Source organism: Rattus rattus, chromosome 3, assembly GCF_011064425.1.
Source record: "Rattus rattus isolate New Zealand chromosome 3, Rrattus_CSIRO_v1, whole genome shotgun sequence".
NCBI classification, from domain to species: Eukaryota; Metazoa; Chordata; class Mammalia; order Rodentia; family Muridae; genus Rattus; species Rattus rattus.
The window spans coordinates 119,885,472-119,899,933 of record NC_046156.1 but is presented as its reverse complement, the minus strand read 5'-3'; the positions used below and the strand labels follow the sequence as shown (position 1 = coordinate 119,899,933).

General features: G+C 42.2%; 1 pseudogene; it reads left to right on the top strand.

Moving 5' to 3' along the window:
- The first annotated feature begins 1,702 nt into the window (after positions 1-1,702).
- Positions 1,703-1,869, top strand: LOC116897376 (annotated as a pseudogene).
- The last annotated feature ends 12,593 nt before the right edge of the window (positions 1,870-14,462 follow it).

Sequence of the window (14,462 nt, the reverse complement as noted above, 5' to 3'; positions counted from 1 at the left end):
TGTTAGTATGTGCATGTGTCTATGGGCATGTTTGTATGTGTGTGTATGGCTATGTGTGTCTGTGTGTGTTGTGTATGTGTGTCTATGGGTATGTGTGTGTGAATGTGGTCTCTGTGTATTGGAATGTGTGTATGTGTGAGTATTATATATGTGTGTGTGTGTGTGTGTGTATAGGCTGGAGGAGTACTTTGTGTATCATTCCTCAGGTACTGTCAACAGTTTCATTCTGTTGTTTTGTTTTGAAATGGATACATTAGTTACTCTTTGTTGTTGTTGTGATAAACACCATCTGTCACCCTCTCACTCCCACTCAATGACTCCTTCCTCTTTGCGAGTAATCTCCTCTTACTCTAGCATCTTAATCTAAAATTTTTATTTTTACGACAATGTATTTTATCATGTTCTTTTTCCTCCCCCGACTCCTCCCAGGTCCAGCCAACCTTCCAACATCATGCTCTCTTTCTCTCTCAAAAAACAACAGCAACAACAAAAAGATCAAAACAAGTCAACAAAACAAAAAATACTAAAGCAAAACAAAACAAAAAGCATACAACGATTTTTGAGTTGATTTTGTGTTGGGCAGTTTCTGCTCAGCAAGTGAGAGGCCTTCCTGGAGTGAGACCCACTTCTCTAGTGTCACGCCACTGGAGAAGACTCATTTTCTTTTCCCAGCAGGTATCAACTGCAGAGACTCTCCATTGAGGATGGGATTCTGTGCCTACTTCCCCATCGCAGGGCTGAGGCTTTGTCTGGTTTGCACTTGAGCAGGACTTGTGTGTGCTGCCGTGCGTCTGTGAGTTTGTGTGTGTACCAGTCCTGTTGTGTCTAGAAGATTCTGTTTGCTCGGAGTCGTCTACTATCTCTGGTCCTTACACTCTTTCTGCCTCCTCTTCCACATAGATGTCTGAGCCTTAGGAGGGTTGATAAAGACATCTCATTTAGGACCAAGTGTAAAAGTCTGGGGCTTTTCTTGTTCCCAAATAATGACACAGAGGACCTTTATATATAAATTTCATGCATTATAGCTGGGCAGATACTGGCCTGCTCTAACCTGACTGTGCTGGCCTAGCCTATTTGTCAGGCACGTCCCAGTCACGTGGTGTTACCCGCCATCTTGGTCTCCCTCTGGCACCTCCTTCTTCATCGGGTCCTGCTGGCCACTCCTCCCTTGCCCACCTGAAAACCTTTCTTTTTCTCTCAGGGCATGAAAGTTCTGCCTTATATTCTCCTGCTCAGCTACGAGCTGATCAGCTCTTTATTGATCAATCAGAGGATGATGGAGAAGAATGTTTTTACAAATACCGAGTCAGAAAATGCTTCACAGTAATAACAATACCCAGCCCGGACCGCACCCAGATCTCTGGGTACAGAAATCAGCACGTGAGCACACAGTGCACAAAAACATCAGCCCACAACTGAGTGCTTCAAAGTCTCTCATCGCATACTGCCAGTTGTGAGTCCCTGTGTTAATTTATTACCATCTACTGCTAGAAGGAGCTTTTCCAATGTGTGTTGACTGACACACTCTGTCCTTAGGAGTCATCAATTTATCACTAGGTTCCGTTAGCAGAATGACAGTGGTAGGTTTTCTCCTAGGCTCAGGACCAATCTAGTCTCAGGTTTTTGGCCACTTTAGCAGTATCGGGTATAGGTTTCATCTCATAGAGTAAGTTTTAAATCCATTTTTAAAAAGTGATTGGTTAGCTTTGCGCAGAGGCCGTACTGCAGCCAATGAGGTTTATCCGAGGCGTGATTATTGCTAATTGAAAAAGTGATTGGTTAGTACTATGACATTGTCACTGTCGTACCAGTTTATCTTGCTGGCAGGTTACTGCTGTGGGTCACAGTTTTTGTAGCTAGCGATTGATTACCTTACTCTACTGTCTTTGGGGTGTGTGTGTGTGTGTGTGTGTGTGTGTGTGTGTGTGTGTGTGTGTGTACATGCACAGATCTTGTGCAGGAGGCCACAGCTGCCCTGTGTTGATGAGTGCATGTTCAGATGCAGATTTCACACACTCCTCATCCTCTGGCTTTTACAGTCTTGTCACCCCTATTCTGTGACAGCCCCTGGACCTTAAAGGGAGCGTGTAGGTCATGTAAATGTCCTATTTGGAGCCGACTGCCCACACTTAAAATTTTTAAGATAAGTAGTTCCCAGCCCCAGATGATCCAGAAGACAGGCAGTAATGTCCGAAGTCAAGGGTTTGCTAGCTCATTTGTTTTTAAGAATTGTATTTTGTTTGCCTGCTTATGGGGAGAGCATTTGTGTGACACTGTGTGTGTGAAAGTCAGAGTGCAACTGGCAGGGGTTGGTTCTCTTCTTCCATTCTGTGAGCTTTTTGTTTTGTTTTGTTTTTGTTTTTGTTTGTTTTGTTTTTTTTTTCTGTTACTTTTGCTTTGGTTTTTGTTTGTTTATTCACTTTATTTCCTAATCCAACCCCCTCTCCCTCCTTTCCTCCCAGTTCCACCCTTAAAATTCCACCCTAAGTATTCCTTCCCCTTCTCAGAGAATGGGAAGCCCCCTTAGGTACCACCCCTCTCTGGGATATGCAGTCACAGTAGGCCTAAGCACATCCTCTTCCACTGAGGCCCAACCAGGCAATCAAGTTAAGAGAAAGGGGATCCAATGGGAGGAGTCAGAGATAGCCTCCACTCCAGTTGTTAGGGGACCCACATGAAGATGCAGCACACGTCTGCTACAAATGTTTGGGGCTCCCTTCACACTCTTTTGTGTGTTCTAAAAATCAAACTTAGATTGTCAGCCTGGTTGCAAGCACTTTAACCTGCTAAGTTTCTTTCTACCTCTTTCTGAAGAAACTTATTTTTAATTTTTTATTATTTTGGTGGTGGAATTTCCTATGTTAGGTTAGCATACCAGGAACTGCTGTCACTGCACTGGTTGGTTGTTCTTATTCCCCTCCCTGGCAGTTCGTGGATTCCACAGCTCATCCTTGTTTATCTAACATGGGACAGTGGGATCAGAGCCAGAACAAGAGCAGTACTCACTGTTCTGTTCCATGCAAAGCTTCTGTAAGGCAAAGGACACTGTGGTTAGGACAAAACGGCAACCAACAGATTGGGAAAAGATCTTTACCAATCCTACAACAGATAGAGGCCTTATATCCAAAATATACAAAGAACTCAAGAAATTAGACTGCAGGGAGACAAATAACCCTATTAAAAAATGGGGTTCAGAACTAAACAAAGAATTCACAGCTGAGGAATGCCGAATGGCTCAGAAACACCTAAAGAAATGTTCAACATCTTTAGTCATCAGGGAAATGCAAATCAAAACAACCCTGAGATTTCACCTCACACCAGTGAGAATGGCTAAGATCAAAAACTCAGGTGACAGCAAATGCTGGCGAGGATGCGGAGAAAGAGGAACACTCCTCCATTGTTGGTGGGATTGCAGACTGCTACAACCATTCTGGAAATCAGTCTGGAGGTTCCTCAGAAAATTGGACATTGAACTGCCTGAGGATCCAGCTATACCTCTCCTGGGCATATACCCAAAAGATGCCCCAACATATAAAAAAGACACGTGCTCCACTATGTTCATCGCAGCCTTATTTATAATAGCCAGAAGCTGGAAAGAACCCAGATGCCCCTCAACAGAGGAATGGATACAGAAAATGTGGTACATCTACACAATGGAATATTACTCAGCTATCAAAAACAATGACTTTATGAAATTCATAGACAAATGGTTGGAACTGGAAAATATCATCCTGAGTGAGGTAACCCAATCACAGAAAAACACACATGGTATGCACTCATTGATAAGTGGCTATTAGCCCAAATGCTTGAATTACCCTAGATGCATAGAACACATGAAACTCAAGACAGATGATCAAAATGTGAATGCTTCACTCCTTCTTTAAAAGGGGGAACAAGAATACCCTTGGCAGGGAATATAGAGGCAAAGATTAAAACAGAGACTGAAGGAACACCCATTCAGAGCCTGCCCCACATGTGGCCCATACATATACAGCCACCCAATTAGACAAGATGGATGAAGCAAAGAAGTGCAGGCTGACAGGAGCGGATGTAGATCTCTCCCCGAGAGACACAGCCAGAATACAGCAAATACAGAGGCAAATGCCAGCAGCAAACCACTGAACTGAGAATAGGACCCCCATTGAAGGAATCAGAGAAAGAACTGGAAGAGCTTGAAGGGGCTCGAGACCCCTTATGAACAACAATGCCAAGCAACTAGAGCTTCCAGGGACTAAGCCACTACCTAAAAACTATACATGGACTGACCCTGGACTCTGACCTCATAGGTAGCAATGAATAGCCTAGTAAGAGCACCAGTGGAAGGGGAAGCCCTTGGTCCTGCTAAGACTGAACCCCCAGTGAACGTGATTGTTGAGGGGAGGGCGGCAATGGGGGGAGGGTGAGGAGGGGAACACCCATAAAGAAGGGGAGGGGGAGCGCTTACCTAGCAACCGCAAAGCCCTGGGTTCAGTCCCCAGCTCTGAAAAAAAAAAAAAAAAAAAAAAAAGGGCAGGGGGGGAGGGATTAGGGGATGTTTGCCCGGAAACCGGAAAGGGAATAACATTCAAATGTAAATAAGAAATACTCAAGTTAATTAAAAAAAAAAAAAAAAAAAAAAAAGAGCAGTGAGTGTAGACGCATGGTCCAGTGAGGCCCATTAGGACCCAGCATAAACTCTCTTAATGCTAGACAGCTATAGGCCTTGGGTTGGCCACTCCATTTTCCACTCTGCCACTTTGCCCTACGCAAACTAACAGCAAGTCAGAGTCAGAAAAACAAATCCACAACATTGATTCATTCTAAAATGCACACACATCAAGGGCTCAAAAAAAAAAAAAAGCCTATTTCTGGTCCTCACATGTGAAATAAAAACATGGCTTCACTTTGTAGGGAGTTTCCTTCTTGCCCAGACCGCCAATGACTAAAGTATTTCCTATGCCATGGCCTACAGCTCTATAGGAGCTGTGAGACCACTTCAAGGGCATCTCCTCTGGTGTTCCTTGATTTCGTTCTACAAGTAAATTAAACAGTGTTCTTTGGTTGTAGTTTTTTCTTATGTCAAAGAGTCACACCTAATAATAGAATGAATATTTAAGCCAAATTTTCATTTCAAACAGTGGAACAGGAAAACTAAGAGCAGCACTGTGCCTGGCTGGTGCCATTTTTGTTTTTCTAATGACGTAGTATCTGGCTGTGTCCTGTCACATGATAGGTGTAAATTCCTAAATCAAACATTGTCAAGACAAGGCCATTAATATTTGTTAAAGGATGACTTTCCATGTCTAGGCTGCATTCACTACAGAATGTAAGATCGCTTCAACTTAAAATTAATTAATATAAGTATACAGAGGGACTGGAGAAATGGCTCAGTGGTTAAGCTACTGAGTGACTGTTGCTGGGAACCTGGGTTAGATTCCCAGCACCCACATGTGGCTCTCAACCTATATCTAGTTCCAGGGGCTCTAATGCACCCTTCTGGACACCGATGGTACTGCATGCATGTCTTGCACAAATGTACATGCAGGCAAAACCCCTATACACAGAGAAGAGAGCAGGGGGGAGGAACAGCACTGCTCTCTGGTGCTGGGACTGAAGCAGGGTCTTGTGCTTACAGAGTGAGGATGTGACTGAGCTACACCTCTGCTGAGGGGAGCACCGGAACAGCCCCTATACACATGCAGAAGACAGGTCTTGGAATTCAATGTCTGACTATGATAAAATGTATCACAGATGAGAACTGAAGGACCTCTTTGACCTAATAAAGAGTATTAACCAATGAATCAGCTGTTGTAGACAATAAAGTACACCTCTGTCTTTCCTTTGTGTTTAGATTTCATTTTAGTTTGTTTTGTTTTGGGGCGGGTGAATAGGATGGATCTCACTATGTAGCCTAGAATGGTCCAAATTCACAATCTGCCAGTCTCTGCCTTCAGAGTTCTGAGATTACAGAGGTCTCCACCCATGCATAGTGTCCTCAAAGCTTTCCCTCTGAGACCAAGAGCAAGGCCAACAGGTTCAGTCTGATACTGTATAAGTGCCCCAGGCACCACAGAAAAGCACTTGAAGGAATTGAGGGTTAATTGTTTCAAAATGGGGGGGAAATCTAAAAACCTAGGTTCTTGTTATTTACAGAAAATACAATTATAAAACAGAAAGTCCTAAGTTAGCAGCAGGAGATTTTAGATCAGCAGTTTTGTGAAGCTAGTAGAAATGAGATCTATTTATAGAAAAAGAAGTATAGTAATCCTGTATGCCTTCAACAGGTACTTGTGATAGCATGGGACTGGCCTAGAGCCTAGGACAAACAGATTTGAGACTTCTGTGGAGAAAACTATAAAACTTTATTAAGCATCATTAAAAGAAGACCTAAATAGAGAGATGTACCATGTTCACTGAGTAGAGTACTCAAGTGGGATATGGTTTTTCTTCAGTTAATTTATACATTAAATAGAAAACAATTAAATTCCCATCTTTTGTGAATTTTGATAGGCTGCATCTAAATTTAATATAGAAGTATGTAAAAGAGAGAGAGAGAGAGAGAGAGAGAGAGAGAGAGAGATCAACGTGCACACTTCCAAAAATAACATAGTGTATTTACTTTTTGAAATAGCAAGGCATCAGAGAAAGGACTGGAAAAGCTTGAAGGGGTTCGAGACCCCATATGTACAACAATGACTAGCAACCAGAGCTTCCAGGGATTAAGCCACTACCCAAAGACTATACTATACACTATAGCAATGAATAGCCTAGTAAGAGCACCAGTAGAAGGGGAAGCCCTTGGTCCTGCTAAGACTGAACCCCCAGTGAACGTGATTGTTCGGGGGAGGGCAGTAATGGGGGGAGGATGGGGAGGGGAACACCCATAAAGAAGGGGAGAGGGAGGGGTTAGGGGGATGTTGGCCCGAAAACCGGGAAAGGGAATAACATTCGAAATGTAAATAAGAAATACTCAAGTTAATAAAAGAAAAATGAAAAAAAAGGAAATAGCAAGGCATTAAAAAGGCTTGGGATTAAAGCCATGCTACTGTTGATAGAGAAGCAGACCAGTAGATCAACAACACAGTACACACATGTGTGAATATATATGTGAACACGTGTCACTCCAGATCACTGTGGCTATGGTGATGAGGCCATTGAGTGGTGGTGGAATAAATGGAACTTTATCCTGAACCTATGCCACACACAGAAACAGTTCTAACTCTGAGAAGTGAGGCAGTGGCTTCCTAGTACCATCACCAGTCCCAAAGACGGATAAGTGCCTCCTGCTGCTTGTCAAGTTGTCGTAAGTACATTAAAAACTGAGGAGATGGTTCAGTTGGTAAGATAAACACTGTGCAAGTGTGAGGACCAGAGTTCGAATCCCCAGTATGTACATAAATGTCAGTCAATGCTTGGGAGGTGGAGACAAGAATCCCAGGGAAAGCTGGGTAACTAGACTGGTCAACATGACAGGCTCAGTTCAATGAGTGAGCTCACCTCAGTCAATAAAGTTGAAGGCCATCCAGAAAGACAAAACTGTCAACCTCTGGCCTCCACATGCTCACACACATGTATATACATATATGTGAACACAAATACACATATGCACTTACCACAAACAATCACATGACAAAGAATAGTTTAGCTTCAGCCAGCTCCACCGTAAACACCTAAAAGCACAACCCACAGGGAACATTAACATAGCTGCAAAACTCATGACTGAAGTATTATATTATAAAAGTGCAAGCCATCTGCAAAGCTCTGAACCAGAGAGGAACTGAATGCTCACAAAGGCTTGCCAAGGTGGACTTTAAGAGCAGTGCAGTGCTACACAGCAGAAAGCAAAAAAAAAAAAAAAAAAAAAAAAAAAAATTTGCAATCACATGGTCAAACTGACATTACTACAGAAGACAGGTACATGCCTCAGAGGTCCTTCCTTGAGGGACCGTGTTCTGTCCGCAGTAACATAGACTGTAGTGCATGGTGACCTGATCCAAATCACAAAGAACTGTCTGAACTTTTCACCCAGGGCTTTGGGACAGGAAATGCCCTGAGTGGTTCTCCAATGCTTCTGTCTAGACGCTCAGGAGAGGAGTCAGCCTCAGCCAGGAAGGCAGAGAAAGAGGTTTTGCTTCGAGTACTCTTCTCCCTCCTACGGGCCCCCTCAAACCCCTAGCCTTTCCTCTGTGTCAGCCTCCAATACTCAGAAACACATTTTACCCTGAATCTTCACTGGCAACAACTATCAGGTCCAAAGAAAATTTCCTACCAGGCAACACACAGACATTACTCTCCAAAACTCTGGAGAGAAAACAGAAACCAAGGAACAAAACACCCACCCAAAGAAGACGAATACAGAAATCACCACCTAGGCCTAAAATCAACCCAATTCCAGATGTCTGGACGCCACCATAAGAGCACAATTATAATAGCCTGAGCAGTGTGTCTCCATCAGAGCCCAGGCATCCTTCCACAGCAGGCACTGAATATTTCAACCTAGCTGAAGCACAAGAAAACGACCTTAAAGCCTACTACATGAATATAAGAGAGGCCCTTAAAGAGAAAAACGAATAAATCCCTTATAGAAATCCAGGGAAATACAAAGGAAAGTATGAAGGAATAAATACATTTGTAAAGGAAATCAAGGAAAACACAGTGGGAGGAAATTAATTAAACTGTTCAAAATCAGAAAATCGTGATAAAATCAATAAAGAAAACTAAAACTGAGGGAATTCAGGGAATGAAAAGTGTACGAATTCTAACAGGAACTGCAGAGGCATGCTTCATTGTGGGATGATGTTATCACACAGGTGTAGGCAGGTACAAGAGAGAACGAGGCCTGCCATTGGACGAGAAGGAAGGATGGGCAGGAGAAAAGTTTGAGGGAAGAGGAGGAGACAGGAATGAAAAGAGAGGGAAAGAAGGCAGAGTAGCCATGGAGAGAACATGGAGGCTGACGTTAAGATTCCACTCTGTGTATTTACAGGTTGTTGTGAATATTCTTAAGGGATGGATTGTACAGGGCTTTGTATGTTTAGGTGGGCAATTATATCTTATCAATTGGATCAGAAGTTATTGTGTTGTGTGTTCTTTCATGTGCAGATTTAAGTGTAAGAGAGTGCAGCGGCCAGAGACACTGGGCCACCACAGAGTTGGGATGTGTGCTTCAGTCAAGATATCTACCAGACACTGTGGTGCTGGACCTAGCGGGGTAAAAGACAGCCCCACATTTAATTTTACAACACACTTCATGAACAGAATATAAGAGATGGAAAAGAAAATCTGGGGTATGGGAGCTCAGATAGAAAAAACGGATACAATGACCAAAAGATTACTGATACAAATCATCCAGGAAATCTGGGACACCATGAAAAGATAAAACGAAAAGGAACAGAGGAAGGAGAAGAAACCCAGCTCAAAGACCCAGAAAATACTTTCAACAAAATCATAGAAGGAAATTTTCCTAACCCAAAATGGTCATACCTATAAAGGTACAAGAGGCATACAGGACACCTAATGAAGTAAATACACAGCATATCTAAACTTATAGGACACAATGAAAATGGTTCTGAGAGGTGACAGCAGATGCTGGTGAGGATGCGGAGAAAGAGGAACACTCCTCCATTGTTTGTGGGATTGCAGACTGGTACAATCATTCTGGAAATCAGTCTGGAGGTTCCTCAGAAAATTGGACATTGAACTGCCTGAGGATCCAGCTATACCTCTCTTGGGCATATACCCAAAAGATGCCCCAACATATAAAAAAGTCACGTGCTCCACTATGTTCATAGCAGCCTTATTTATAATAGCCAGAAGCTGGAAAGAACCCAGATGCCTTTCAACAGAGGAATGGATACAGAAAATGTGGTACATCTACACAATGGAATATTACTCAGCTATCAAAAACAACGACTTTATGAAATTCATAGGCAAATGGTTGAACTGGAAAATATCATCCTGAGTGAGCTAACCCAATCACAGAAAAACACACATGGTATGCACTCATTGATAAGTGGCTATTAGCCCAAATGCTTGAATTATCCTAGATGCCTAGAACAAATGAAACTCAAGACGGATGATCAAAATATGAATGCTTCACTCCTTCTTTAAAAGGGGAACAAGAATACCCTTGGCAGGGAATAGAGAGGCAAAGATTAAAACAGACACAGAAGGAACACCCATTCAGAGCCTGCCCCACATGTGGCCCATGCATATACAGCCATCCAATTAGACAAGATGGATGAAGCAAAGAAGTGCAGGCCGACAGGAACTGCATGTAGATCTCTCCTGAGAGACACAGCAAGAATACAACAAATACAGAGGCGAATGCCAGCAGCAAACCACTGAACTGAGAATAGGACCCCCCGTTGAAGGAATCAGAGAAAGAACTGGAAGAGCTTGAAGGGGCTCGAGACCCCATATGTACAACAATGCCAAGCAACCAGAGCTTCCAGGGACTAAGCCACTACCTAAAGACTATACATGGACTGACCCTGGACTCTGACCTCATAGGTAGCAATGAATATCCTGGTAAGAGCACCAGTGGAAGGGGAAGCCCTGGGTCCTGCTAAGACTGAACCCCCAGTGAACTAGACAGTTGGGGGGAGGGCGGCAATGGGGGAGGGTGGGGAGGGGAACACCCATAAGGAAGGGGGGGAGGGGGATGTTTACCCGGAAACCGGGAAAGGGAATAACACTCAAAATGTATATAAGAAATACTCAAGTTAATAAAAAAAAAAAAAAAAAAGAAAAAAAAAAAATGGTTCTGAGAGACAAGTTCATACCAACAAATGCCTACATTTAAAAAAAAATCTGGAAAGATTTTTATACAAGCTACTTAACAGCACATCTGAAAGCTCTAGAACAAAAAAAAAAAGCAAACACTTGCAAGAGAAATAGACCGAAGGGAGAAAAGCAAGTAAGGAAAAATTAATAAAACAGAAACCAGGAGAACAATACAGAGAATAAAAAAAAAAAAAAAGAGCTCTTTCTTTGAGAAAGTTAACAAAATAGATAAAGCTTTATCCAAACCAACTAAAAGGCAGAGAGAGAATATACAAATTATTGAAATCAGAGAAGGAAAATGGAACATAATGACAGGCACAGAGGAAATAGAGAATCATAAGGATATACTTTTAAAATCAATATTTCATACTCCAGATTGAAAAGTCTAAAAGAAATGGATACTTTTCTTGTTAGATATCACTAACCAAAGTTAAATCAGAATCATATAAGCAATGTTGAGTAGTAAAATAACCCCCTCTGAAATTGACGAAGTCATTAAAAGTCTTCCAACCAAAAGAAGCCTAGGGCCAGATGGTTTTAACACAGAATTCCACCAGCCTTTCAAAGAAGAGTTAATGCTAACACTCCTTAAATTATTCCTCAAAATGAAACAGAAGGAACATTGCCCAATTCTTCCTATGAGTCCACAGTTACCCTGATACACGAAAGACACAACGAAGAAGATTACAGTCCCATTTCCTTTATGGACATAGATGCAAAAAAACTCAGTAAAATATTTGCAAACAAAAATCCAAGATCACATCACAAAGACTTTTAATCACCATGATTAAGCACACTTATCCCAGAGATGCACGGGTGGTTCAATATATCAAAATCAATAAATGCAAACCCCCATATAAAAAAACTGAAAGAAAATATGTTTGTCTCATTAGATGCAGAAGAGACATTTGACAAAATCCAATACCCCTTTACAATAAAAGTCCTGGAGATATTAGGGATACAAGAGACATATCTAAGCACAGTAAAGGCAGCTTTCAACAAGGGTATCAGCATCAACTTAAATGGAAAGAAACACAAAGCAATTCAGGAAAAAGACAAAGCTGTCCACTCTCTCCATATCTATTCAGTGTAGTACTTGAAGTTCTAGCTAGAGAAACAAGACAACTGAAGGTTATCAAGGGGACACAAGACTGAAAAGCTTCTGTAAGGCAAAGAAAACTGTCAACAGGACAAAATGGCAGCTTACAGAATGGGAAAAGATATTTACTGACTCCACATTCAATAGAGGACTAGTATCCAAAATATATAAAGAACTTAAGAAATTAAATACCAGAAAACCAAATAATCCAATTAAAATTGGGGTACAGGTCTAAAAAAAGAATTATCCGTAGAGGAAAATCAAATGACTGAGAAACACTTAAATAAATGTTCAACATCCTCAGCCATCAGGGAAATGCAAATCAGAACTACTTTGAGGTTCTGTCTCACACTTGCCAAAATAGCTAAGATAGATAACATAAGTAATACCTCCTGCTGGCAAGGACATGAAATAAGAGTAACACTCATCCACTGCTGGTGATAGTGAGAATTTGTACAGCCGCTGTGGAAATCAAGATGGTGGCTCCTAAGAAAGTGAGAATCAATCTACCTCAAGATCCAGCTGTACCAGTCTTGAGCATACACCCAAAGCACACTTCACCCTACCATCCATGGACACTAGCTCATCCATCTTCACTGCTGCTCTATCCATAACAGCCAGGAGTTGGAAACAACATGAATGTCCCTCAACAAAAGAATAGATGAAGAAAATATGGTGTATTTACACAATGGAGTGTTTGCTCAGCTGTTTAAAGCAAAACGACAACAAAAAGACATCATGAAATTTCTTTTTTTTTAATTCACATTTTTTTTATTAACTTGAGTATTTCTTATTTACACTTCGAATGTTATTCCCTTTCCCGGTTTCCGGGCAAACATCCCCCTAACCCCTCCTCTCCCCTTCTTTATGGGTGTTCCCCTCCCCATCCTCCCCCCATTGTCGCCCTCCCCCCAACAATCACGTTCACTGGGGTTCAGTCTTAGCAGGACCCAGGGCTTCCCCTTCCACTGGTGCTCTTACTAGGATATTCATTGCTACCTATGAGGTCAGAGTCCAGGGTCAGTCCATGTATAGTCTTTAGGTAGTGGCTTAGTCCTGGAAGCTCTGGTTGCTTGCATTGTTGTTCATATGGGGTCTCAAGCCCCTTCAAGCTCTTCAGTTCTTTCTCTGATTCCTTCAACGGGGGTCCCGTTCTCAGTTCAGTGGTTTGCTGCTGGCATTCACCTATGTATTTGCCATATTCTAGCTGTGTCTCTCAGGAGAGATCTACATCCGGTTCCTGTTGGCCTGCACTTCTTTGCTTCATCCATCTTGTCTAATTGGGTGGCTGTATATATACATCATGAAATTTCTAAGCAAATGGATAGAACCAGAAAAATATCATCCTCAGTAATCCAGAAAGATAAATATGGTATAATTCACTTATATGTGGATATTAGCCATTAGATAAGTGATATTCAACCTACAATCCGTAGACCCAGAGGGGCCATGTATAGAGGAAGGAACTAGGGAGATCTCCTGTGTGGGAAAAATAGAATCGATTTTATAGAAACACTAGAGTCTCGGGCAGGAAAGAAATCAGAGGATCAGGTGGGGAGGGGAATGGGGAAGAGATTGTGGGGAAAGACACTTAGAATTGATGAGCATTTGAGGGATGATAGGGAAACAAAGTACAGTGGAAATTCCCTAAAATATATGAAGACAGTCCTAATGAGGTCTCTTAACTATGGGGGTGGCAGAGTCCCAACTAGTCATCTCTTGTCACCAAACAAGTCTTCTAGTACTAAGACTGGGCTGCATTCAATTGATATGTTAGCCTAAAGGGTCTCATGAAAATCCCCAAACAACCCTTTCTGTTGCTAAAACAATGGATTGCTCTCTGGAAAATGACTTCTGTGGCCGCATTGTGGAGGTCAGCATCTATATGACTCACTGAACATGGAGAAATCGAGACTACATGGCACCTTCACCTCTACTCTGCCTGTGGTGTAGACAGGTACTCTACATGCCACCGAAAGAGAAACATAAGCACCAGCCCAAACACAAAACCTTTGACCTACAACCCATCCTGCCTGCAAGATCTGCTAAGGCAATGGTGGCACAGAACTTGTGGGAGTAACCAACCAATGTCTGATGTGACTTAAGGCCCACTCCAGGAGATGGAACCCATACCACACACTGTTTGGGTAACCAAGAACCAGTGATTAGATAACCCAGAGACCTAGGGTAAAACCAAGTACTACTGGTCTAACATCATCATCATCATCATCATCATCATCATCATCAACAACAACAACAACAACAACAACAAGAAGGAACAATAAAATGACTTCTAATGTTATTCAGTTATACTCATAGATCAGTGTCTTATTCAGTCATCATCAGAGAGGCCTTCTTCTGAAGTGGATGGGAAAAATACAGAGACCCACAGAGCCATATGGAGAGAGAAAAAGACAGAGAGAGAGAGAGAGAGAGGAGAGAGAGAGAGAGAATCCTTTAAACACTGAAACACAACTCCAAATGGAGTCTTTATCAAATCCCTCCCCTCAGAGCTCAGGGAACCCCATGGAAGAGGAGGCAGAAAGAGTGTAAGAGCCAGAGGGGATGGAAGACATGAGGAGAACAAGGCCTCTGAATC